This window comes from Mustela nivalis (assembly GCF_964662115.1).
Source record: "Mustela nivalis genome assembly, chromosome: 15".
Classification (NCBI taxonomy): Eukaryota; Metazoa; Chordata; class Mammalia; order Carnivora; family Mustelidae; genus Mustela; species Mustela nivalis.
In genome coordinates this window covers 29,521,567-29,545,786 of record NC_139034.1, presented here as the reverse complement: position 1 = coordinate 29,545,786, position 24,220 = coordinate 29,521,567, and the positions used below count along the sequence as shown (strand labels likewise).

The following is a 24,220-nucleotide window of genomic DNA, read 5'->3' as shown; positions in this document are numbered from 1 at the left end:
GTTAATGGTGATTGTCTCTGGGTAACTGGCTTATGGATGCTAAATTTTCCTTTTCCTTCAAATTTTCTTTTTTCCAAGCTTTGTTTAATAGCCCATGCAAATACTTTCATAATGGAAACACCTTCTCATAAATGATATTTTTAATGACTAAACAACTGTGTTTTAAAGTTCAAACTGTGGAATATCTGATCACCATGTCTTTTCAAAGCATTAGTCAAACAAATGTGATTTCTGTTAGTTTGGCTATGAAATTTCATAAAGAGTAGAACTTGATTCAGAATCTGGAGAGAGAGCCAAAACAAATTATTCACCTCTGCTCCCAGGGATCTCAGGCCCTGTAGACTTTATAGTAGATTTTGGCAGCATTTCTTTTTCTCATACACAGCAAAATATTTCATATTCCTAACTTATGTGTGAGCGTCATTAAAGATGGCCCAAAGTTAATCACTCTGAATATGTTCAGTGACATTAAGTGCAGAGGAGTGTTTACAGGGGAAGGGAAAAAGGGAAGCTAGGAGAAAAGGTCATTTGGGACATTCAATTCCCTTCTTTTTATTCCTTAAAATATTGAAAGGGAAATAAATGTTTATCTCTAAATGGCTAATGAGTATCTCCACACCTTTATGTTTAACCTTCAATTGTAGTATTCAAAAATAGTTCTAATTCAAAGGTTTCCCACACAAGTTTAAGAAAGCAAGAAATGTATCTCTGAAGCCAAGAAAAATCTCAAGATTTCCATAGGTAAAACTATAAAAAGTAACCAAACTTCTAACTCGCTGTAACAAAACCAACTAAAAAATGAGCCTTCTGGGGCGCCTGGGTGGCTCAGTGGGTTAAGCCGCTGCCTTCGGCTCAGGTCATGATCTCAGGATCCTGGGATCGAGTCCCGCATGGGGCTCTCTGCTCAGCAGGGAGCCTGCTTCCCTCTCTCTCTCTCTGCCTGCCTCTCTGCCTACTTGTGATCTCTGTCTGTCAAATAAACAAATAAAATCTTTAAAAAAAAAAAATGAGCCTTCTTTCTTTCCACATAAGTTTATTTTACAATCAACAATGACTGAGGGAGGAACATTTCCAAAATTTTCTTAAAGCTTGCTAATTTAAACCTAAGGCATAAGTACCTTCTCTTAAACTAAAGAAACTAAAATAAACTTAGCACTACATTTAAAAAAAAAATCACAAAATTTCAGGAATCACGATTCTTTTATCTGCACTCCAAACAGAACTCACAGGTAGAAATGATATAAATCAAAGTGCATCTGTGGCAGATAATTGAATCTGTAAGATTCATTTTTTAAAAACTAATGAGTGGAGGTTACATTAATGTATACATTTGTCAGTATTCATTAAACTGTTCTCTTCAAATGGTTTAAGGTATATTTTAAAACTGAAAAAGTATACCTACAGGTTCTACTGTATTTGCCATATCCAAATAGTCACCTTTCCCTCCACTGACAATGTCATACCTTAGAAGTACTGCACAGAAATAATAAATTATAAAGATATCAATCTAGTTACACATGCTATGACACCAAATCCATTATAGAGCATATATGTCAAAGTATCATCTAATTAACGTCTTCTATCCTTTAACAATTCCATTTTTTAAAAAGATTTTATTCATTTATTTGAGAGAGAGCGTAAGCAAGAGAGCAGGAGACGGAGAAGCAGACTCCCCACTGAGCAGGGAACCTGATATGGGGCTCGATCCCAGGACCCTGAGATCATGACCTGAGCTGAAGGCAGCCATTTAACCCACTGAGCCACCCAGGTGCCCCAATGATCCTATTTTTAAATACATATGCTAAATGTAATTAGAAGGCACCACAATTAAATACTTTACTAGAAAACCTATGGAAATGAATGAAAATCTGTAGACAATAATGTATAAATAAGGACTTTCACTGATAATTCTTTTTCTCAGTTCAAAATGACCAAGAATGATTCTGTTTTTATTAAGTTTTATTAACACAGTATGAAGGAGATCGTGACGACTAAAAACAGACAATTTACATAGGAACAGAAAACTCATGAGAATTTTAATGGATCCTCATTCACCTGGAAGCCTTGGTCAGACTTCCTTTGGAATAAAAACTCTTTTATAAGAAGAGAAACCCAAGTCCCTGGGAACTACTCCTGAATTCTAATGTATTGTAACCAGTGAAATAATTTAAAAATAGAACTAGTACATGAACTTAGGAAGACACAGAACTGCTAACTTATTTGTTGTTATAAATAACAACCTACTAGACTATTACTATTCCAGGAAAAAACCACCAGTAACTTCATTCATTAGGTTCACAGTGATTCTACTGACTGCTCCAGTCACTTGTCAGAGCTAAAATTTTCTACACATATTAACTATTAGTGATTGTCAATGAGTGATGATTCTATATTAGAATTTCACAATCTCAATTTATAGCAGAGGTCTGAAGCTAGGTCAGTATTCTCAAAACTAGTACCTGTAAAAAACAACAACAACAAAACACTAGTACCTGTAATCAAAGCATCAGATCTCACTGAAATTCACAACTGATATTCTTCACAACAGAATTATCAAGGGAAGCGCGAAATTCACTTTTCTGTTTTTACTTTCTTCTAAGCACATATATAATTAACAGTCATCAAATTTTGGTTAAATATTATTATTACGATTAAGACAAGGTTTATAGTTTTGAAAAAGAAGAAAGTATTTCTTGATCAAATGGAAAAGTTTTCTGCCACTAAAAATCATCTAGGATAAGTGCGCTCTTTGTATTGTTTATTTCATTATATATGTTTATTACATTACCAACTTTTACACTTTGTACTAGAGTACTTTAGAAAAATTTTTAGGACTAGTGTGACTAAACTTGATTTAGATAGACCAAATTTCAGTTTTCCACAAAGGCCACATTTCCTTAGATGGGTCCAAGCACACTTATGCAAATACGTGAAGTTGACACCTTACTTCAGAATGTCCCATGTACTCAAGATACCAAGCTTGTAAACTGCCTCCCTTATCACCGTCCCTGCTCACTCAGGGCTGCCACCAAGTCATACAGGATCTTCTCTTTTTCTCCAAATAGGCCTATTCTGCACTACTATTGCTTTGTTTGTGCTTCACAATTCAGTCAATACTCGTCAGGCCATATCTTCCTCATAATGAAAACCACATGCCCCTAAACCCCTTTCCTTTTTTGGACAACTTGGAAAAATTACTCAATTTCCTTTTTTGTGAACCAAAGAAAAAATTTAGTCCTCATCTAGTAACTATTAGGTACCTACTTAATGTGTCACTGAGCTACACTTCATAAATGGGTGATAAGCATAAAAGCAATGGCTAGAAATAGGCCTATAGTAAGGAAAATAAAAATAGCAAATTATAACATGAGATTAGATCTCATACAGGGTGTGCAACCTTGGAAGCTCTTTAAAGTACCTAGAAATCCTGTTTATAAGCATCCTTCCAAAAACCCATCTATCTTATTAAATTTGCTTTTCTTCAAGCATTAGCATCTAGGATAAATAAAAATGTTTTATTGAACATAATTGTTTTTACATTTAGTTTCATTACTAGAATCGATTTCCTACTATTTTTCAGGGTGGCAATGGTTTTTCTATAGTGTGGCTAAAATATTTTCTTCAGATATAATAAAAAACAGACAAACACTTTTTAAATAATTTTCCAGGGGAGATGGGTCCAAAATTCCCATCAACCTACTCACAATAAACTTCTGAAATACAAAACATTTGTAAACTGGGAATGACTTATTCTTTGCTGTCATATTTACATTCCTATGGGCTTAAGAAATGATGCCACCACTAAGGTAATACCAATGACTTAATAGTTTAAAATTTAAAAAAATATATTCTGACAATTGTGAAGCTGTGTAAATCTGCCATTGGTCTAAGACCAAGTATGGGAAGTTCTGTGAGGAAGAAAAGTTGGTTTGTGATATTATCTTTATTTTATTTACTTTTGATTTTAAGTGCAAGATACTGGTCTGGAGAAGGTTTCCTAAGACCAGCTGAGTTTCTTCTTATACATAGGTGAAAGGCATTAAAAAAAAAAAAAAACCCACCTCACAAAACAAAACCTGTTCTACAGGCTTCTGTACACATAGAGGAAATACAGCCATTTTATGTATTATGTCTAGTGTATAAACCCTTTCGATATGCTTACTGACACTCTATAGAAGTTTTCATTCCAGCTAAGTTGTTCTGCCTTAAAGGACTCACTTGAACCACTAAGGACATATCTTTTGATGCTGGCAGAGAGTAAATTCAAAACTTAGCTTAGAATAGTGCATCGCTATGCAATGACTCAGTTTAGCAGCTAACAATATAGATTTCCTTCTACCCACAGAGGAATGATTACGTGTCTTCCACTGATGCCTTTAAAAAGACATAAAAAATTAATATACAATGTCCTATGCTAAGGTTGTACAAATAAAATTTCTCTTGTAATGTGAATACATAATTCACAAGTTTATTTTTCTTTTCTCTGCTATATTGCTGGCATACATATATGCATCTGGCTATATTTCTTCAGCAGAGCAACAATGTTATATGAGAGTCTGGTATCAGCAATAGAACAAAATAACTTCGAATCCTTAATTTGAAATCCATGTACATTCATTTTGTATCAAATGGTAAATTTGATATGTAAATTATCTAATTTTTATATTCATTACAGAACCTTGAAAAAATCATGTGTCACTTACTGGATCTAACAGAAGCATTCCATACTTAAATGATATGTCCTTTTAATGAATGGTATCATTAACAATTCTATTTGAATTACGAGAGAATGATGTAACTTACAATAATTGAGGATCCCAAACGTCACAATGATAGTTTTAAATTTACTGACAATAGACAGAGATAACTTTTGAATTTTCAGGCAGTTGAAAAGGACACATGAAAAATGGTATACTGCCACTATTTTATTTTTGGAAACACTTTGTAAATAAAAACCCATTTCCAGAATAAGATATTCCATGGACACAGAATAGTTGGTAATGGTTCAAGTGCCTTAGGCAACAGAGAAGTATTGTTTTGTAGTTGTTGTTTTTTTTAAACCTCTCCTAGTAACAGCAGTTCATCATGCACAAAGAAACAAGGTAACAACACGATTTAAAATGAATATATAAGCATTAACTGTAAAACTTCAGTGAAAACTGAAGTTTACTACATCAATTTCATTTCTATGAACTAGAATAGATAACCTGGCTGATACTCACCAAATGTTATAGAAATGCCCAAGCTTGTCTAAGCAACAAAAAGTAGACACATGGTGAGGTGCTGAAGACAGCTCTCTCTCAAAGCACTTTACATGAAGTAGCTTTATCTTCCATTTAATAGAGGGTGCCTCCTGTTACCGAAAGCACCGAACGAAGAGTTTCCACAATCCCCTCTTGACTTTCTCTCTCTCTTTGAAGAGTAACAGTTACCACCGGAAAACGTTAGCAGAAAATGATCACTTGAACACTCGCACAGGGCAGCTGTAAATTTCCACTCTCTTTGCTTGCTCTCAGATTCCAAGCCTTGCTTGTCTCTTAATCTGTCACAGGCAGTTCTGTTTCTGGTCAGACCAGCTTGCTTCTGCCTTCTCCTCTCTCTCTCAAACGCACTCTTTTAGATACATACCACTGTGTAACAGCTCCCTCTTTTTCTTCCTCCCTCCCAACTGTGCGTCACAAGAATGTGTGTAAAGCAATTAAACTGAGGCAAATTTAAATCTTGCTCCTTCACCGCAAGAGTCTAGGGATAAACAAAATATTTTCCTCACCGCGTTCTAAGTCCTATAGTTGCTCATGTGTGTAGTTTTGTCCACAGATTAAAATGGCCTGACAATGCTGGTTAAAAATGTAAATAACAGTATCTAACAAAGGTGTGTTGATAGTGATAATAACAGCTTCATTTGCTAATACGTTAGTTTCTCAGGGAAGATTCTGATTCCCAACATAATAAAATGTAGCAAGGAAATACTTAAGCATCATGAATTTACTCTTCAGATTTTAAAAGGCAGGGAAGATTTTTAAAATTAGAGTATTTATAATTTAAAGTATGTGAAAGTATAATGTATTTTAAAATATGGCATATTTTGAGACTTAGATCCAACATTTGCAGTTATAAAAGGGAAAATTACAAAGAACACAGAAAAATACTGACACCAAAAATATTAAGTAGAGCAGCTTATACTATTTATGTGCAAACCAAATATAATCACTTTGTTTAGAAGTCCCCCTCACTCCACATACACATGCAAAACATTGGTCAGGATGCATAATATCTCTTCAATGAGAATTTAAAAGGCTTAAGAGTATTTTATAAACTTTTTCACTATTACATATGTATAATTATAAAGTAAAATGTCTTAAAATTTCAGAGATCCGTATCTCTGAAAAATCTGAGAACGAGGAATTAGGTAGAAAGCTGAGTGGGATGGTTGGTGATAGACTTAGAAGGCATTTGTAGAATTCTCTGGAATTAGGAGGCAATGTACTCAGCTTGGAATACAAGCTGACCATGTGAGAATGCCGGTCAGAGCCTGCTTTGGAGTTTTCTGTTCCAGTCCCATAGCCCCAAAGACTTTCAAGTTCTCGGTCTCCCACTGTATGTTTCCAATCAAAATTCTCGGCCTCTTCTTTTGATGACAGATCCCTCAATAACAGAATGGACAGAAGTTAATAGGCCTATTATGTTTTAATCTTGTTCTCTGCTAAAGCATCTCTAAGAATATGAGCTTAAATAAAGTGCGAGGCAAAAAAATCTATAAATAGTTGGTTATTACCCCTAAGAAAAATAAGCAAATAAATAAAGCTTTGCTTTGTTTCTTAACCTATACATCAGATGTTTAATATAGATTCCCTGATATACACATATATTTATTTAAAAATATGTACTTCTTAAGGTGGCTCATTTAAAGCAAGCTTTATTAATTTACTTTTATTTTTAATATTTTATTTATTTATTTGACAGAGAGAGAGAGAGATCACAAGTAGGCAAAGAGGCAGGCAGAGAGAGAGGGGGAAGCAGGCTCCCTGCTGAGCAGAGAGCCGGATGCAGGGCTCGATCCCAGGACCCCGAGATCATGACCTGATTCCAAGGCAGAGGCCCAACGCACTGAACAACCAAGGGACCCTATTTATTTACTTTTAAAGACTTTATTTATTTACTGAGAGAGAGAGATCATAAGGTGGGGGGAGAGGGCAGAGGGAATCTCAAGCCAGCAGGGGACGGAGCTGGGAGCCAGATGAGCGGCTCAATCTCACAATCCGAGATCATGACCTAAGCCCAAGTCATGAATCAGACGGTTAACTGACTAAGCCTGACTAAGCCACCCAGGCGCCCCTGAAGTAGACTTTTAAAACTTAAATATATTATAAGGTAATTTGGTTCTTAACACCTAAGAAATAGGTACCAAAGAAGACTAGAAATTAGTCTGCCAATTAATTCCTTTAATTTGGACTTTTGTAAAACTTAGAGTTTTATTTCTTACTTAAAGAAAAAAATGTTAAAGAGACATTATCTTAAATCACCAGGCGGCAATTAATAATAAGTGCTTGTATCTTCCCAAGTTCAAGATTATACTCAGAGAGTTCTGGTATACCTGGAGAAATTCAGGATTAGTACGGATGGTGCTTAGACTAACTATGAGGTTAATTTTTTTTTTTAAAGATTTTATTTGTTTATTTGACAGACAGAGATTACAAGTAGACAGAGAGGCAGGCAGAGAGAGGGAAGCAGGCTCCCTGCTGAGCAGAGAGCCCGATGCAGAACTCGATCCCAGGACCCTGGGATCATGACCTGAGCCGAAGGCAGCGGCTTAACCCACTGAGCCACCCAGGCACCCAAGGTTAATTTTTTTTTTAAGGCACTTTAACACTGGGAGACGTATATCAATCTATGATTCTAAGGCACAAAATAAAGACAAGGTATTCAAAATACACATTCAAACCAACTACACATGATTATATATGTTTATATTTGACTTCTACCAAACACCATTTTTAAAAACACATGCAAAGAAATCACAGAAAGTGACCATATATTGATCCACAAAAAAGTTAACAAATTTCCAAAATGGAAATAGTACAAGCTTCATCCTCTGAAAACAAGATGAGAAAACTCAAAGTTATTTAAGAAATTTTTAACAAATAAGCAAATATGCTTTAGCCAACCCTATAGATACTTGAAAATTTGAAAGTACAATTACAGTGGACTGCAGTTCTCTTTCAGGATATGATGAAATAATAGGGACTGAATTTACTCTTCTGTCTTACATAACTGAGAAACTGGGCAAAATATATAAAACAATGGTTTTTAGACACTGGACACCAGGCAGCTCAGCCCAGTAATCCCTGAGAGAAGGGAAACAAGGTAATTATTGCTCCAGGCTGCAGAGCAGGAAGGGGAGCCCAAACAGAGCGTGGCAGTCTTCCGGAGCTAAAGAGACAAGGGTTGAGAATTCAAGAAGGACAATGTGACTAAAATTCACAGGGCAGAATACCAGAGAAGAGAATTGCAGAGAATCCCAGAGATCTGCAGAGGACTCTCTTCAAATCTTCATCTGAGAACTGATTAGCACATCTGTGAGAAAACTCCAAAGACAGGAAAGAACGAATGGAAAGAATCAGGCTGAAGAATTCACAGTATTCACACAGGACTGAAAATAGTTCTTGTTCCCAAAAGCCAGAGTGAAGAAATCTCATGTGAGAAATTGGGTTAAATACTCTGAAAGATATTGCCTTGGCATTGGGACCAAATTAGCCTTAGATTAAGTTGTTCTGGTCCTTCTCTATAGACCTTACAAGTAAGTCCAGAAATGATAACATTCTTTCCAAATAAATTAACTGCATCCTAGAATAGAATTCAAAAATATCTAAAGGCATTTTTAGAAATCTAGCATATAGCATAAAACTCATAATGTCTGGCATGCAGTCAAAAATTACTAGGCATGCAAAAACCCAGGAAAATACAATAGCCTTTAAAATAATAATAAAAGTATTTCTATGAGTTAAGGTAATAATAGCAAATTTATTTATTGAAAAGACTTGGTTTCCTTTTTAACTAGCTTGTAAGGTATAGAGTGACTGTTTGTAAAATGCAAATACGCAGTTCTCCACCAACACTTCCTCCAAGAATTCCAGTCTTCACTGATGATTTGTGTCTAAATCAATCATTTCATCAGGGACTGAAAACTGATCATTAAAAAATTCTCTTCTTTCTGCTATATTGGCTGACTTGTTTGATAGAGAAGAGCTTCTCCTCAACTATACCTCTAATTAAAAAAGACTGATAGTGGCTTCCTTTAATTACCAATTTGGAGAGTAAAAAGCTGGTAACATTCACGTCCAATGGTGGCAAATAGAAGATTATTTTTGGTAAGGTTAAGTCTTTCTCTTCTTCTTCTTCTTTTTTTGGGGGGGCCATTAAGATTTTATTTATTTATTTGACAGAGAGAGAAAGAGAGAGCGCACAAGCAGGGGAAGCAACAGGCAAAGGGAGAGGAGAAGCAGGCTCCTTGCTGAGCAGGGAGCCCGATGTGGGGCTTGATCCCAGCACCTTGGGATCATGACCTGAGTCACCCAGGTGCCTCATCTTCTTTAGAGTATCATTCAAAATGGTTCATAAATCTTTATATACTCAATGTTTCAATGTTTCAATAAACTACAGGCATTATTCCATTTGATGCCATCCTTCTAGCTTGGGTTTCCCCCAAAAGTAGGATCTGAAGCAAAAGCCTTATGTGATATTATTATATTTTTTTAAGATTTTATTTATTTATTTGACAGACAGAGATCACAAGTAGGCAGAGAGAGAGGGGGAAGCAGGCTCCCCGCTGAGCAGAGAGCCCGACACGGGGCTCGATCCCAGGACCCTGGGATCATGACCTGAGCCGAAGGCAAAGGCTTTAACCCACTGAGCCACCCAGGCACCCCTGTGATATTATTTTTAAAAGTAATCCAATCACAATGAGCAGAAGTGAGGGACAAGGGGAATAAAGCAAAGGAGAGAGAGTCAAAATGACATTGCATACCAACCTGGCCACCGGTTTAATCTGTCAGATTGAATTTCTTAGAAGCCATGTAAGCTGCATTTCAGGACCACCACTAAGGTGGGAGGAGAAAAGAGAGGAGAAAAATTTACCCACTGGCTTCACTTCCCATTGATCAAAGGCTTTCCCAAAAGGGCATTAATTCCCCTACACTTGAGTTTAACTCCACTGTACGTCCAGGTTGTACATGTGTGGGTCTTCCTTGAGGACACTGCAAAAAGCAAGGGGTTTACAGAATAGCAGGAATAAGGCTATGTATGATTATGCCTACACAAGAGTTTACATAGGGCTGAAATGAGGAAAGTGAATCCCAGAGGATATGCAATGATGTATGAGAGGTATCTGTAAAAACTGTGCAAATTTTCCCAGATCTGGACAGTGGAAGTCCTTTAAAGATATTTCCTGCATCCTTTTGATACAATTTCAGTAATCTTTGAATTGTTATTGCTTTCCAGTTCAACAGAATGTCCCAGCCTCACTTTGTATTTCCTCTGTCCTAGATCTGCAATGAGTCATGTCTCCAGGGAGCCCTAGAGCTTCATAGTGACGTTTGGGTATTGGGCACACTCACTGCTACAGACATGTCACTGCTTCTAGACCTTGCAGTGATGAAAGTTAGCAAATGAGTTTTAAAAAGTCATTAATTTACATTGATATTTAAATTCTAATTTACCATTACAGAGTTTCAACTCTATTTTTTTTTTAATTTTATACTCATCTTCTCTTACATAAAATTTTTGGTTCTAATAACACATCAACACAATGATGTATACCTAATATAGATTCAAAATAGCAATGCCACAATCTCTAACAATAAAACTAATAAAAGAAGTTTAAATACTTCTTTGCAGTTAACTTCTAATTTAACTTGCAATGTACTGGTAAGCATATATGACTACCACTATCTTAGAGAGTTCTAATATCAAAATGTTGAATTAGTTTGCCTGTTGCAAAATCAAAACTTCTATTTTACATTGTTAATTCACAATTGAAAAATTTCCATAGAATGAGATTTTTTTTTTTTTTAAGAAGATGGAATTTTTTTTTTTTAAAGATTTTATTTATTTATTTGACAGAGAGAGATCACAGCAGGCAGAGAGGCAGGCAGAGAGAGAGGAAGGGAAGCAGGCTCCTGCTGAGCAGAGAGCCCGATGCGGGACTCGATCTCAGGACCCTGAGATCATGACCTGAGCCGAAGGCAGCGGCCCAACCCACTGAGCCACCCAGGCGCCCGCATAGAATGAGATTTTAATTGTTTTATTATTAGATGGAGACTTTAACAACCCATAAGTAATGCAGTTCCATGGAGCTGTCTCAGTTATGGAGAAAGCAGAGAGGAAAATTGAAAAGTGTAAATGATAAATAGAGATCAAGCTATGGCCAAATGACATCATGGTACACTAATAAGCCATGATTCTCCAGTAACTCAAATACAAAAATGTAGTGGAAAAATTATTTATCACTATATGTGATGGTATAACTATGCAGAATTCCAAATTACCTCCTCCACCTTAGCAGTCACTTTCATGTTATTGATACGGTAAGACTTAGAATCCATCTTGAAATGTATCTACTGCATCACTTCACTAATTCTAAGTATTGCAACTAGTTACAGAATTTTTTTAAGGCACCTTATCAAATTGATTAGTCCCCCCTATCAAGGGGTGCCTGGGTGGCTCAGTCAGTTAAGCATCTGCCTTTAGCCCAGGTCATGATGCTGGGGTCCTGGGATCCCAAGAAAGTCCCAGTAGAGCTCCTTGCTTGGCAGAGTCTGCTTTTCTCTCTCCCTCTGTCCCACCCCCCTTGCTCTCTTTCTGTGTCAAATAAATAAATAAAATCTTTAAAAAATATGTATTAAAAATAAAGAATTTATTTATTTCTTTGACAGAGAGAGAGAAAGCACAAGTAGGGGGAGTGACAGAGGGAATGGAAGAAGCGGACTCCCCACTGAGCAGAGAGCCCAATGCAGGGCTTGATCCCCGGACCTGAGATCATGACCTGAGCCTAATGCAGATGTTTAACTGACTGAACCACTCAGGCACCCCAATAAATAAAATCTTTACAAAACACTGATTAGTCCATCAAAATAACACTGGTGGTTTAAAAAGTTTACTGTCAACAGTAACAATAATTGACACACTAAAAACTAGTTTATCATGTTCAAAAAAATCAAGATTCTAATATGTAAAATACTAAACACAAATATGTATTTTTATGACTGCTTGATTGGCAATTTACTGGTATCTATTGGACTAAATTATTATTAATTTTATTTTATTAGTTTTATAGAGTTATTTATGTTTAATGAATATATTTGTTTTCACTTACATAGAAAAACTGAAGGAGAAAGTTAACTAAAACAATTGGACTGCAAGTGACAAACCCAATGCACATAAGTTTAGCAAAAAGGGAACTTAAGGATCATGTAACCAAAAGGCCTAGGATCAGAGCACAGCCCAGCCAGGGAAGTACCTACTGGGGAGAGGTGGGAGATGCTACTGAACATTCTAAAATCAGAGAACATCCTCTCTCTAATAAAGAAATAACTAGTCCAAAATGTCAACAGTGCCAAGGCTGAGAGACCCTGGATCAAAGCTAACTTCAGCCCAAGCTTAAACAATGTCATTGGAGCTCCTTCTCTCTTTGCATTGCTTTCTTCGGTGCTGCCTTCTTTCATAGTTGGGCTCTTCTTACACGGTGGCACAGATTACATGGCCTTGGTCCCCATAATCTCAAAAGAAGAGAAGCCCTTGGGCCTCTTTTTCAATAGCTACATCAAACCTGAAAAACGGCTTTGGTGCTGCTAGTTCAGGTAACCAACTATTAAGAACCATATGCATAAGAACCAGGTGCTCTTGTTAAACAGCTTGGCTTCAGAGTGTGTTAGCATCAGTGCAAAGATAGGCCTGATAGGCCTATAAGGCAGGACAAAAGAAAAGTGAGAATCTCACTATGAAAGAGCAACTTCAAGTCAAGAGTCATTAAGTCAAATGTTGGGTGAGATCTGCACCATGACTGAACTTCAAAGCATATGTAGCTGGATTCACTCAGCTACATTTGTGTTTTACATAAAACCATTCCATAAAATGGGGTGCCTGGGTGGCTCAGTTAGTTAAGCAGCTGCATTCAGCTCAGGTCATGATCCTGGAGTCCCGGGATTGAGTCCCACCTCAGACTCCCTGCTCGGCTCCCTCTGACTTCTCCCCTTTCATGCCCGCTCTCTCTCGCTCTCATTCTCTTTCTCTCTCTCTCTCTCTCGCAAATAAATAAATAAAATCTTAAAAAAGAAAGAAAGAAGACATCTTATTAAAAAAAAAAAAATTCCAGGGGCGCCTGGGTGGCTCAGTGGGTTAAAGCCCCTGCCTTCAGCTTGGGTCATGGCCCCAGGGTCCTGGGATTGAGCCCTCCATTGGGCTCTCTGCTCAGCGGGGAGCCTGCTTCCCCCTCTCTCTGTCTGCCTCTCTGCCTACTTATGATCTCTCTTTCTCTGTCAAATAAATAAATACAATCTTAAAAAAAAATTTCCATAAAATAGTTCAACCTGGCTGCTCAGCATCCACATTTATCCTTTTCCTACATCTGTATTTTCAACAATGGCCCTGCCTAACTTTGGGCAAGATTTCCAAATGTGACTAACAGTACACTCACCCTTACTCAAACTTATTTACTGCTGCCAGCTCCAAAATCTCTGTTGAGTATAAATTTCTCAATCAAGTTTGAAGCAGCTCCTTAGGGTCTATCATCCTATGGCTCAATTGTAAATTTAATCTCCCCACACCAAGACATGTAATAAACAAGGCAAAGTAGAAAAAAAGACACCGCCAATAAAAACTCCTGCATGAAAAAAATGGAAGTAAAGAAACATCGATTCATAATATATATGATATTTTGCTGGACAGAAGAGTAGGCATCCCTGTCTGGGAGGGGAAATGAGTTCTTTAGTTACCAAATTGATTGCCCCTGATTCTAATCTCTAAACTCTTGGAGAATCTCCCCTATCAAATATCCCCCAAAATCACGATGAGAAGGTCATTGCGGATGGTTCCTGACTGGGAGCTTTCCTGCTTAAGCAGTCCACTTGTTTTGGAATCTCATGCAAGAGAATGGGAGTTTCTGGGGAATGGGAAATCATAAGCATTTGTTTCTCAGACTTGAATATTTCTGATAATACAACTGTCTTAGATTCTCTTTGACTTTAATCATTTTGCTACTTGTCTTCTACTAGCCAAAATCAGCAACTGGTGAATCTGGACTTGTGATTTTTTTCTCTAACTGGCTTCCGGGCTCTGTGCATTACTCAAGCCTTCAGGTTAAACTGCTTCTTCCAAGCAAATGAGGGTAAACCTGTCCCCTTAGACCTAGGATGTATCCCAATAGACTGGTTTGTATTCTAGGGTTGACCATTACCTTTGCCCAAGGCAGAAGTAAAAGATGCTTGGGTCTTCAGCTTTCTCCAAGGTTCTGATTGTATCTTTTCTTTCTAATCATATCTTTCATGCCTTCTACTTGTATCTTCTCCTATGGATCTTTCATATCTTTCTCAACATTCTGTCTCCCTGTTTTTGCTCATACTAACTTAGCTCAGGCCTGTGATCATACTAGGGAGATAAAAATCAAGGAACAGTGGGGCTGGAATTTAATATTCAAAAATTTCATCAGAGACTTTTTTTTTTTAAGAAAAGATAGGAGCCTAATGAAAACAGCAGTTTTAAATATGTTAAATGGTTAATAAGTACATAAATGCTATGATAAATATGACCCTGTACCTTAAAAAAGACCTGGCACTTGCTAATGAAAGTGATGGGTGTTAGAAGAGCTGCGTCTTGGGAGTTATTCTGAAACAGAGAGAATAGGGTTATCTGAAATCAGCTGGAAAGTTTTAACATCAAATGTGGATGGACAGGACTCATCACATGTGGTACACTGAGATTGCTGGCAGGTGTCTGAAGTTTGTGCATGTGAACATTTTGTGTATTCCTATGTGGCTTGGTTTAGCAGGGTGGTTTTTGCATTCATGTTGTACTGCTCACAAATGAAATGACACAAAAACAGACACGAAATGTGTATTATGCTCAAATTGCTCCCTAATATATCAATCACGTTGTAACACATTTGTTTAAAAATGATTGTTTTAGGAGAAATGACTATTACTTTTACCATTATAAAATGTATGTATATGTATATGCATATACATATATATGTGTTAGAGTATGCTAAAATGTACTATATACCTATTGTTGCAATTTTGCTAATTTGAGTAACTACAGATCTTTAGGGTTTTTTTAGTGGAATTGACTTCTCTCTTATTCTCACTTCTTTTCTTCACTTCTCATTCACCCTTTTGTTTCTGTTTTTCTCTATTCCTAAATACCACAATATATATACAAAATATTACAGCTACACTTTCAGGGAGCCTAGAAATTATATTTGATTTACTCTTTAATAGTCCTTGGCCTTCAATAAGGCCAATAAAGAAGCCCCAAAGCAAAGAACCTATTTAAAGTCTTTAGGAGCTTGTCATGCTACCCATACACCATAAATATTTCTAGTTCTTCCTTCTCTTAATTTCCATTTCGAACATTATTAATATTGTGGCCTTGCAAGTTGCTTAAAGATATTCAAATTGCTTTCATAAAAGCAGAATTTAGAGGAAATTATATAGGAGGAACACTGTAGATGTTGCACAGAGATGAAGCTTAATTGATAAAATAAAACACACATTACCTTAATTGATAAAATAAAACACACATCAAGTGCACAAATTGTGCACTTGAAACTAATGTAACACTGTATGTCAATTATACTTCAATAATAAGGTTTTTAAAAAACCACACCCACATTTCTAATTGTACACTAATTGCTAACCCTTAGCCAAATCTGGAAACCTTTAGAAGGTCTTCCAATTAACTTCAACAAGATTAAAAAAAACTCAGTTTTTCTGATTCTTCTTATACTACTGTGCTGCTGTATCTCATGTTCTTTCTTTTTTTTTAGGAAAGAGGAAGCTGAATAACAAGGTGACATCATTACTCCTACTGGTTGTATTTGCAAAACACCAGAGTAGTCTCTTAAAGCAGAGAAAGTCATGTTTTTTCTCACTTTTCCAGCACTACTCTGGCCCCCTGCTGGTACTGAGCTGCTGTGGCGCCTGCAATATTCAGCCCCAGCATTAAGTTCTACGATGCCAGTCCAAGGAATGACTGCTTTGTTTCCCTAATGCTAAGACAGTATCATCTACAGCTATAGCTATTTAGAAATAAATAGATGTACATATATAGCCTCCAAAGGCCTTTCTGTGATAAGCTATTCTGAATATTTTTCAGATATCAAGCGGCTAGTTTCATGACTATTGTCTCTTTGATATTAGGCAGCCCTAGATTTGAATGGAAGCCGATTGTGTGTAAGTATCTGTCTTTAAACTGGAGATAATAGTGTACAGTTCCAGGACTGGCTGTGAGGATCAACTGAAGTAATATGCATATGTGCCTGGCATTTAGTTAAGCGCTAAATGTTAGACATTTCTCTACTCATGTAATTAAAAAAAAAAAAAAACAGCCTTGAGCACATATTAAAAGTACATCAGTCCACTTGTGGTTGCCCTGTCACTACTCTGGAATGAGATAAATCCACTGGTGGACTCACAAGCAGTGTATCATCAACCTTGTTTGTTAAGCACTTAGTAGATATAAAGTGCTATACTAGGTACTCCAGAGATACACATACCCAATAAGCCATTAACTATGTGCTTAAGGACTTTTCAACTTGCCTTATCTACCAACCAGACCAAAATAATTCCACTAAAGGAATTCTGGATGCAGCATTTTAGAAAAGCATGGGATAGGGATAATAAAGAAACCCTGGACTTCAGCTTGCTTCGTGCCCAAGTCAATTAACATCTCGGAGCTTTGTTCTATATATTTAGGTAGGAATACTCCATCTATCTCTCACAGGTTTATGGAAATTTTATATTACACAGACACATTAAGTAAATAATTAGAAAGTAGTAAAATGGAATGGATTTAAAAAATAAATTTTTTTTCTATGACTTAACCCTCAAATCAAACTAGAAAAACTTCCAGAAGCCATTATTATTGGCTCCACCACAATAGTGCTAAAGGAACAAGGCAAAAAGAAAAAAAAAAAAAATGTCTATCTCTTATCAGGTTATCTTAACCAAAAGATAGAGTTGAAGTGGTGGCAAAAGAAATGGGACCATTACCCAACTGACCTCAGTTAAAATTGCAACCATTCTCAAATGATCTAGAACCATAAATTTGAAACTAATAGTAAATTGCCAAGGAGATGCTCTATAAATTATTTCACATTTGATTAATCCATAACTTTTATTTTGACAAATAATTTTTGGAAAGTTTCTATGTAACACAAAGTAGTTTTCATAATCACTTTAATTAATACTGTCAGTACTTTCAGGGTTGCTCTTAGCTTATATGATGCTTTGGTAAGAGTCAAAAAAAGGGACAGCTGCAGTCAAGCAGATGCAGAGATTAACCAGCAAATAGAACCTTCATGTAAAGAACAAGTAACCTGCCTTCCAGGCAGATGCAGCCCTGCACCAACCTGGCACATATTTTGGTAAGGGGAAGGGGGAATGTGAGCTGGATTTCAGGCCCTGCTCATTCTGCTGGCAGGGGTCTTTGGACTACAAAAACCATACAACTAAATGTAATAGCCCTAGATACTTTATAATGGCAAGGCTCTGTTACAACTTTCTATCATTTAAAGGTACAGGATTCAGGGGCACCTGGTTGGCTCAGTCAATAAAGCATATGACTCTTGGGACGCTTGGGTGGCTCAGTTGGTTAAGCAGCTGCCTTCGGCTCAGGTCATGATCCCAGCGTCCTGGGATCGAGTCCCACATCGGGCTCCTTGCTCCGCAGGGAGCCTGCTTCTCCCTCTGACTCTGCCTTCCACTGTGTCTGCCTGTGCTCGCTCTCGCTCGCTCTCTCTCTGACAAATAAATAAATCTTTAAAAAAAAAAAAAAAAGCATATGACTCTTAATCTTAGGGTTGTGAGTTCAAGTCCCATGCTGGGGGCAGAGACTATTTAAAAATAAAATATTTTTTTAAAAATGCACGGGATTCATTCATCCAACCATCTGAGGGCAATATGGTCTATAAGGATATAGGTCAGAAAAGGGAATTTATATTCTAATAGGGAATATAATACATGTACCAAAAATAACTATAGTGTAAGACAAAAAGTTATGAATCAAAGAGGAAAAGACCAATGAAATTCCAAAAATATTCAGTTGAACCAAAAAATAGATATATTTTGAAGAATCAGAGAATGTTTCATAGAGAAAGTGGCAATAGAACTCAGTTGTGAATGATGGGTATGATTTGGTCATGTGGAAATAGGAACAGAGGATTAGGAAGTGCAAGATGTAAATAACAAACACTTTAGTTCATCAGATAAAAATGCTATGTGAATGACAGTAGTAAAAAAAAAAAGGAAAAACAGGTTGGAGTCAAATTATGGAGAGCCTTTAATAGTAGACTAATAAATTTAACTGTTAATTTGTGGACAAAGGGGAGCCATGATGTGGCTCATAAACATAAACATTTTTATAAACATTTATGTTTCATAAACATGAATTTGGCGGTGTATAAGAAGAATCAAAAGGATAGAGAAACAGTAAGTGATGAAATTAAAGGCAACTGCCAGTAGTCCAGGATGACAACGCAGGTGACTTAGCAGGTGAACAAGAAGAATATGCGAGTATCAAAGACAATAGGTTTGGCAACTGAATAAATGTAAACGGTAATTAGGAAAAGAGTTAAGATGGCAACGAGTTTCCTTGTTTTCCATGTGAAAGAGTAGATGGTAATATCTTAAAAGAAATATGGGCCACAGGAGAAAAAGAATAATAAAATGACCAGTTGCTTGATATGTAGCAAGTCTGAAGTGCCAGCAAGACATCTGGATATAGATGCCTGTAGGCACTTGAACATACAGATCTAGAACTTGGGAGAGAAAACAGACCCAGAGCAATATATCTGGGGGTCACCCATTCTGCCAATGGAGTACAGGAGGGTCCAAAGAGAGCAAAGGACAGAACTTTAGGAAGCAGCTAGAGGGAGAGAGAGAAAAAGTAGCCAAGTAAAGGGACTAAAGAAATGCTGGTGGCTAGAGAGGGAAAGAACCAGAAAAATATACTATCCCTATGACCAGAAGAAGAGAACATCAGAAATGTGGAGTGTCCAACAATACCAAATACTGCAGAGTAGTGATGAATATCCTGCCTAAATCTATCATCTAATTTCTAAGACCCTCTTTCAATTCTTAGAAAGCAGAAGTATTAGAGGAAAAAAGGATCTACAGAAAACCACTCAAAACAAGGAAAGGGATCTCTTAAGAACTCATATTCCCCTAAAATACTAAAGATACAGGCCAATAGAGAGCCCAAACCCAAGTTGGGACCACCCAGTATACCACAGTACAGTAAGCATAAAGCAGGGAGAGCACTCCAAGGACTCTCCAGGGAGAGCAGTCGTCCTTGGGAAACTGGTAGTATTGGCTCTGATCAGGTAGCATGGCTCAACTACCATGCCTAGAAACTAGATGAAATGCTATAGTCTTAGTAGTGCCAAGACATAGAACAGTCAGAGACAGAATCAGGAATGTAAGAGGTTAAGTGTTGGAGGCACAAGCATATAAGACTGTTTCCAGGTATCTGATAAGGAATGAAAGGAGAACTTGAAGGGCTAAAAAAAGGGGGTTTTGTTTTCCTTTTTTTTTTTTTTTAACTTTGAATTCTCAGTAGATTGAGTGGGACAGATAGGAGGGAGATGCAAGATGAGAAGAGGATAATTGATGGGGTGAGATTCTTGAACTCACAATGGAAGGATCAAGAATTTAAGTCAAAAGTTTAACATCCTCAAAGAATGCTACATGTTTTTCTGAAATGAGAAGGAAAGATAAAGTTTGAATAAAGAAACTGTCCAAGTAAAGATGAATGACGTTAGGGGGCACAAATTTGCCTTAATTTTCTCAGAAAAGAAGGACTCAAGGTCATCTGAAGAGAATGAGGGTAGAGTAATAGAATGTGCCTTTGAGCAGAGTAAAAACTGATCTTATCCAAAAAAAAAAAAAAAAAAAAAAATCATACAAATATAGTAAGAGTAAAAGCTAAAGGCTGTAATTCATGTATACCAAATTCCAAGTTTATTAGTTACAATCCGTGTCTTTCCAAAAAATAGAACCACACTAAGTGAAATGCAGGTTATGATTTTCTTCCAATTTCTCAATTTAAGGAGTAACAAAGGATAAGGTAAGAAAGAATTAATGGAATCCTAAAATACAACATATAACCAGCATCATAACCAACAAAAATGGGCTTAGTGCTATAACCACTGTTAGATGGTAATAATTCTCGTATTTCTCTGCCCTTATTTGCTGGATCTGATTTCTGTTTTCTCCATAGTTGATATTTTTGTGAAAAGTTCTTGCTGGAATGAGTTAAGAACACAATATATCTTTTAATGAAAGAACAACCCCACCCTATTGAGCACTAATGCACATTCTCTCTTCTTCCAATTTTCCAAGTTTTTACAAACTCTCACTTTCTTACAAATTATCGAAATCAGAACTAATGAAAATGTTATGTTGGAAAGTCACATTCTAAACCTGTTATAAATCTTTAAAAGTATAATTTGTGAGCTGGTACTCTGGAGCCAAGAAGAAAAACAGCATTTAAAAAGAACACAGAAAGGAAAAAGAAAGAAGTAGACTAAGTAAAGGGACAGAAAGCTTTGAGTTATAAATTACTTGGTTTAAAATGTCAAGGGAGCAGCCATCCAAATAAATAAATAAATAAATAAATAAAATCTAGCCATTTGCAATAACGTGGATGGAACTAGAGGGTATTATGCTAAGTGAAACAAGTCAATCAGAGAAAGACAATTATCATATGTTCTCACTCTCTCACTCATATGTGGAATTTAAGAAACAATACAGAGGATCACGGGGAAGGGGGGATAAAATAAAACAAGATGAAACCAGAGAGGGAGACAAACCACAAGAGATTCCTAATCATAGGAAACAAACAGGGTTGCTGCAGGGGACCGGGTAGAGTGATGGGGTAACTGGGTGATAGACATTAAGTGGGGCATGTGATGTAATAAGCACTGGGTATAAGACTGATGAATCACAGGCCTGTATCTCTGAAACCAGTAATACATTATATTAATAATACATTATGTTAATTAACTGAATTTAAATTAAAAATGTAAAAATAAATAAAATGTCAAGGGAAACTAGTCTCAAAGTATCTCTTTCTATGTGCTTATGAAGCATGTTAATAATGAAAAGTACTTTTAGCCAAGATATTTAATTTTCAGATTCAACCATGGCCATTTATGACAAACAAACATGTAGCATTTATAGTAAAACATATTCAGGTAATTTATCAAATGGAAAAATATATATAAAATTAGTTCAGTAATTATAGGTCAATTCCATTACCATAACCCTTTAGACTTAGTGATCTGGAGTAGGAAAAATAATTACAATCTGTTAATTACTATTAATTATAATATGTTAAAAATAATTACAATCTGTTAATTACTATTAATTACAGTATAGATATATAAAGAAAAATTTCTTTAATAAATGCAAACACAAAATTGCATCTTGTTTTACAAAACAAGCATTTATTGACTCCTTTAAAATCTATTTTTTTGCATTTTGATTTCAAAACAAATGCTAATTGTAGAAAAAAAATTCTATTTTACATGCTTCTCTATTGCTTAAAAAAATCTCCTGCCTTCCTTTTCTCTAATTCCACCTCCTAAAGTTAACTACTGTTGACAGTTTAGTTCTGTTCTTTCATTTTTTTCCAGACATCCACAGACATGATTTATTTGTTTAAATACAAACGTGGTTTTAAAAACTGGTTTCATACGTTATTTTTGTTTCTTAACAGTAGATCCTGGTTTCCTTACATGGCAGATTTAGCAGAAAGACCATTCTTTTTAAGAAGTTGCATGGTGTTCCTTAATATTGGTGTGCCACAATTTATTTAACCATTTCTTTGTATGTAGACAGGTTGATGCTGCTTCATTTTTTTCTTTCCTATTTTATAATCTTTTCAAAATTTATTCAGGGATAATTTAAGCATAAGTTAGGATCTAAAAATCATGATGCTAGTTCTCCTTTGAAAGAAGCTATGAAATGATCATCTAATAGTAATAAACTTTTTCTCATTTTAAAGAAAGATCTTGGCTTTTCATAGCTGATAAACATATACAAAAGTTGTCACTGTTTTCAATACAATGTCATATCAATAATTCAGAAGACTTAGACATGCAGCCAGTTTTCAAACTAACTGCACATTATAGCGTAATTCTCCACTATTACATTTAACAATTTTTATCGGTATTTTTACAAGCCTACTATAGTACCAAGCTCTCTAAAGAATTCAAAAGAACTCTGTGATAAAGGACCTGCCTTCAAGAAGCTTATGACTCTTGGGAAAAAAACACAACACAGTTATCTGTACGAAATAATTATATGTTTTTGAGAATAAAAAGACTGAACAAAATATAAAAGGAAGAGTAAATAATCAAGGGACCAAGTATCACAACCTAGAATACAGATATTACCTAGTGAGGAGGGAAAAGGTAAAGGGTTAATGGAAGAAATGGGAATTTAGATGCACGTTGAAAAAGTACTAGGATTTAGATAGCAAGATAGAAGGAGGGGGAAGATATTTCCAGCAAGGGGAAATGCTTTAGCAAAAACATGAAGACTGGAATGAAAGAAGAAAGAAGAAAAGGAAATGGGAAAGAGAGCCAGGAAAAAAGGAGGAAAAAGTCATGGTTAAGAGGAAAACATACAGGAAACGCTGTTCAGGAAATTCTCCAATAAACTATATCTCATTGGCCAGAAAAGGCTAAAATGGCTCCCCCTAAGTGCAAAAGAGCCTAGAAAAAAAATGAATATTTGGCATTTTTCAGCCTCAATCATGAGAAGAAGTCATGAAAGTGGGAGGTTTGGTATGACTTTTGCATAGATAATCAATAGTCTGCCACAAAAGTTAAGTAAAAAATACAGTATAGATATATAAATTAGTGAGCACAACTAAGCTTTTTGAATATATATTCCTAAATTTCAGAAATTAAATGGCTTCCTCAAAGATGTTTGCAAAGTTGTTTTTAAGTTCATACAAATTTGAACAAAATCCTTGAAATTAATATTCATCATTATCTATACAGCATTTTATAATATCAAAAAATGTTCATATATATATTCTTTACAAAAGCCTTGAAAAGAACAAGAAGGAAATATTATCATAGTAGCACCACTTTACAGATAAGAAATAGAAAACAAATTTATTAGTACAGCAGATTCAGATTTAAAAAATTGAAACTGAAAGGTTAAAAAGCTTGCCTTGGATGCCAGCTTGTTGGTGGAAACACCAGAGTTCAAATCCTCTGGCATTTCTACTAATATCAGCTATTTGGTTTTATACAGCATTATAACTGAAATAACATTTGGCTTATTGTGATTTCAAAATCACTGTAATTTTGATCTTTTATATTTAAAAACATCTCCTTATTAGAGGAGATTATTTTGTGAAGATATGTGCACCACAAGATATTTTCTAAATAGATGAGTTTATGAATAGTTTTAATTCATTTTTGGTTAACTCCCACAATCAAGAATTATCAAGAATTTTGGCATACATATTGCTTCAAAAGTTATTTTAATAACAATTTCTCTGGCAACAAAAGGGAATTCTTTCCTTCCCACAAATCAAAGTTCTTTATTTAGACTTCTTTTATTTTCATTATTATTCATTAATTCTATATTCATATCTGCTCAACATTGCTTATTGTGCACTGTTATAAAATGATAACCTCACAATTCTTCATACTTTGGATATATTTTCTTTCTCTTTTGTTCTGACAGCAGGTACATGGAATTTATTCTGGGATATCACACATCTAGTGGACTGAATGTTTTTCCTGGGTGACTGGCTGGACCGAATGGTGATATTGTCTATCAAATACTTCTTTTTTTTTCATTTTCCATCTATAATAGTTATCACTTAATAATTCTCTTAGTTATAGCTGCCCCTTAGAAAGTTGCTTGATCTTAGTCTGCACTGGCTCCATGCCCAATTAACTATCATTGTCTCTCATCACCCTCTTAGT

General features: G+C 35.8%; 1 protein-coding gene across 16 annotated transcripts in view; it reads right to left on the bottom strand.

Moving 5' to 3' along the window:
* Positions 1-24,220, bottom strand: part of CAB39L (calcium binding protein 39 like) — a 121,843-nt gene that overhangs the window by 68,760 nt on the left and 28,863 nt on the right. The window contains exon 1 of one of the 16 annotated variants that reach the window (XM_082701550.1): positions 5,223-6,645. The exons of the other annotated variants lie outside the window; for them this stretch is intronic. The gene's annotated coding sequence lies outside the window, so the exon portion shown is untranslated. Of the gene's footprint in view, positions 1-5,222; positions 6,646-24,220 lie in introns of those variants that run through there. 16 annotated transcript variants of the gene reach the window in all.